Here is a 3,849-nt window from a genome sequence, read left to right as displayed (position 1 = left end):
GCGCGCGCGTAAGCTCGGAAACAAAGAATGGGAAATAATCGAACGCTTTGAAAAGAAGCTCAACAGTTAGAAGCGGGAACTCATGTCATATGGGGCACGATTGACTCTTATCAACACTATCCTCACAAGTCTACCCATGTTTATGTTGTCCTTTTTTGAAATGCCCAAAGGGGTCTTTAAAGGCTTGATTTTTATTGATCTAGGTTCTTCTGGCAGTGCGATGAGCACAAATAGAAGTACATGATAGTTAAGTGGGATATCTTTTGTTGGCCAAAGAATCAAGGTGGTTTGGGTATTGAAAACTTAAAGATAAAAAATAAGCGCTTGCTTAGTAAATGGCTATACAAGTTGCTTAATGAGGAGGGTGTACGGCAAGAGCTTATTCATAATAAGTATCTATATTCCAAAACTCTATGTCAGGTGGAAGCAAAATCAATGGACTCCCCTTTTGGAAGGCTTGATGAAGGCCAAGTTCTCTTTATTCAAGAGAGATTCTCTTGAGGTTGGCAATGGCCATTCTACGAGTTTTTGCAAAGACACTTGGTTGGGGACAACTTGCTTGCTCTACAATACCCATTGTTAAATAATGTGGTACGTAGAAAAAAATGAGATTGTGCACTCGATTATGGGATCTACACCTATGAACATCCAATTCAATTAGGCGGGCTTTGACTGGAGGAAAATGGGTAACGTGATTACATTTAGTGTGTAGGTTGATGTTGATCAACTTATCACAAACACCAGATTTTTTTCAAATGATGATTGAATACTAATAGTGTGTTCAATACGATGACTGGTGTTCCATAGAAAACATGTTTGGAATATTAAGGTGCCAATTAAATCGCTTGCAAAATCAATGCTATTGCGCTACTATCGCCATTTAGAAACTACCCTACTATTTGCTTGCCTCCCAAAATGGCGGGAGATAGCTGCGATTTTGCAGGAGAATTGTGCATGCAGGCCTAAATTTCGCTGCAATCTTCTCTGTCGGTTAATCCTTTAGCCCATGATTTTAATCGGTCCATGAACCTTAAATATGGCATTGATCTTTATCAAACTGGAGTTACTTACTTATCGATGCCCCTCCAAGCCTTGCTAAACAGACTGAATCCGAGGAAACAAACCAAGGCGATTCCCGAGGGGGTTCTCCTTTTTGCCGCCATTCTCTAGCGAGTCCTCTCCTCATGATGGCCTCACGGATATCAATGAGTAGGTGGGTCGATGGAGCCCCGCGTTCAAGTCGTGTTTTCTGTAGGCTCAGGCCGGCCACTTGGTGATCTTTTTTCTTATTTCATTTATGCTTTTTTGGGTGTGTTTGTGCTGATGCCCAAGTAGACAACTTTATTTCATGTGTTGCTCTTAAACTTTGTGGTTGCTTTATTTATAAAGCAAGGCGAAAGCATAGTTCGAGGTTCTGTAGGTTTAGGCCTTAGTCGTTAGAATTTTGGTAGGCTGGTGTTGTGGCTTCGACATCAATGACAACGTGGTGAACAAGTGTGCTCTAGATCGTGGTAGCTTCCTTCCTCATCGGCGGCAAATTTAGGAGCTCATACGTTCATGTATTATTAATGACCATATTAGTTCTACATAGCCAAAGAAACCAATGTAAAGCCACAAACATGTTTAAGTATCATCCAAACCGAACTTCATCTCTGTTTTCAGCCTTGGATTGGGCAGCGGTGGTGCAATGCGTTGTAGCCTCCATGTGGGTGCCATCTTGGGAGGTTTGGGTTTTAGGGAGAGTGTGGGTGTGGGCGGTGGGCTCCGGACAAGGGCTCAAGCAACGACGGTGGTGTGGAGGTTGGCAGGTGGAGCGGTGTGGCATCTACCACGTCGACGACGACGGTTCTTGGCAGCACGGTGAAGCTCAGTCTTGGCGACAGATGTGACTGGATGGACGAGCGCAGGGTGTCAGCGTGTTCGGCGCTGTGGCGGTGTTGATGGCCGGCCGGCCTCACAGGTATAATGTGGATCTCTTTCCTGGAGATGGGTTAGTGGATCGATGGTGGTGGCGGCTTCTGAAGCATCTGCATGTGGAGTACGCTTTGGGTTTGCTGTACCGGGTCTATTCTCCTGGTACGTCATGTGGGTGGATCGGCGGTAAGCCCGGTTCTATATGATGGGGAGTGATGGCATTCCCCATCATCGAGTTTGTAGATTTCAGTGATGGCTTCAGATTGTTTGGTGTATGTTCTTGTCAGACCTTAATTAAATAATTTAATAAAGATGAGTGTGTGCATCTATTGATGCAGAGTCCGGGGGTTTTAGAGGGTGTTTGTTTCCTGAGACTTATTGGTTTAGGCACTTAAAAAAGTCCCTATAAGTTCCATGTAAACCAAACAGGATGGACTTAAAGTGGGCATTTGTGACTTATGAAATAAGACTCTCAAGGAGGGACTTATAGTTGTAATATGGTCTTTTAGTCCATATTAAGTCTCAGGAACCAAACAGGTAGGGACTTTTTAGGAACTTAAGACTTATAAGTTGGGACTAAAAAAAGTCCTAGGACTTATGAACCAAATAGGGCCTTAACCTCCTTTCCGTTAAAAAAATTGCATGCTTCTCATGTGCTTCTTCGTTGCAGAGATGCAATCATGCTTGCGGTGGAGCGTGGTTTTCACTTTTCAGTTTAATACTGTTGAGACTGATGCCAGATGGTGCAGCAACTATGGGATACGAAAGATGACAAATCTGGAGGAGTTCATATCATAAAGGAGATGAGATCGATGCTCCACTCTTTCCAGGGGTTTAAGCTAGTACTGCTGGAGCAGGTGCTAATTCTTTAGCCCATTTTTTTGAGTGTTTGGCTGTTAAATTTGATGAACTTTCAGTTACGCATGATCTAATCCCTGACCATCTAATTGATTATTGCAATATAAGATAAGGTGCCCCCTAACGAATAATGAGCTTTAGGGCAGTGCTTTCATAAATATAAAATAAAATAAAATACACTAGTATGGCATTTTTGCAGCCCAAGGTTCTTCGTAGCGATAGCTGTTGATGCACCTTGCATCCTGGCATAATCCCAACCATCCAATGTGTAGCTGCCAATTGGTAGCTAGAATCTGTTCCGGCCTCTAAGACCAAAAAGTTGGATCTCCCCACCCACGACTCCGGTATGTTTGGAGAAAGAATTTGACCATATGCCACGATGACGTTGTGATGCATTTTATTCATGGTCCCATGACTCTGTCCATGTTCCTCGGTTGGCCACGGGGGTCATGAAATTGCGAGATTTTTCAACGCGCTACCATGCAAAGATTTCGCCGCCATCATCTTCACGGGAGGAGCTAGCTCATGTGGAGGCGCTCCGGTCCGTCTGGTGCTCGCTGTGGACCAAAGAATTAAACCGGGCATCTTGCCCCTACTACAGTAGAAAGTAGATCAATCTCCGTGGAATATAATCCGCATAAAGCGCGGTTTTGGGATTCCCCCGTCAAATTCTTATTTCTGGACCTCCCTTCTGAAGTACAACTTGTTACTTGTGCTAGGGTTCTAACAACATAAAGTTCGCTGCTTCACGTACGTGTTGAATTCTCTTCGTCAGCTCTTCTGCTGTGACCTAGCAACCTCGCAGCATGCACGGAGATTACTACCGCGAACGTGCATGCAGCCACCGCGTGCAGTCTACATCAAACTGGATCCCAAATCTACCAATGGAACCTCTCAGATTCCAAGCACCAACTTGCAGGATTGGAATCTAGGCGGTCTCTACATCAGCTCAGCCAGGATTCAGAATATTTACTCCTTTTCCGCAGCCAAAAAGGGCATCCCAATCCTGATGTGCCGCAGATTCTCTCGGCGCGATCCTTCCTAGCTATACCCAATTAACCCGCCACCCTTGTCTAA

The sequence above is a fragment of the Triticum dicoccoides genome, chromosome 5A, assembly GCF_002162155.2.
Source record: "Triticum dicoccoides isolate Atlit2015 ecotype Zavitan chromosome 5A, WEW_v2.0, whole genome shotgun sequence".
Taxonomy (NCBI): Eukaryota; Viridiplantae; Streptophyta; class Magnoliopsida; order Poales; family Poaceae; genus Triticum; species Triticum dicoccoides.
This window is presented reverse-complemented; position numbering follows the sequence as displayed.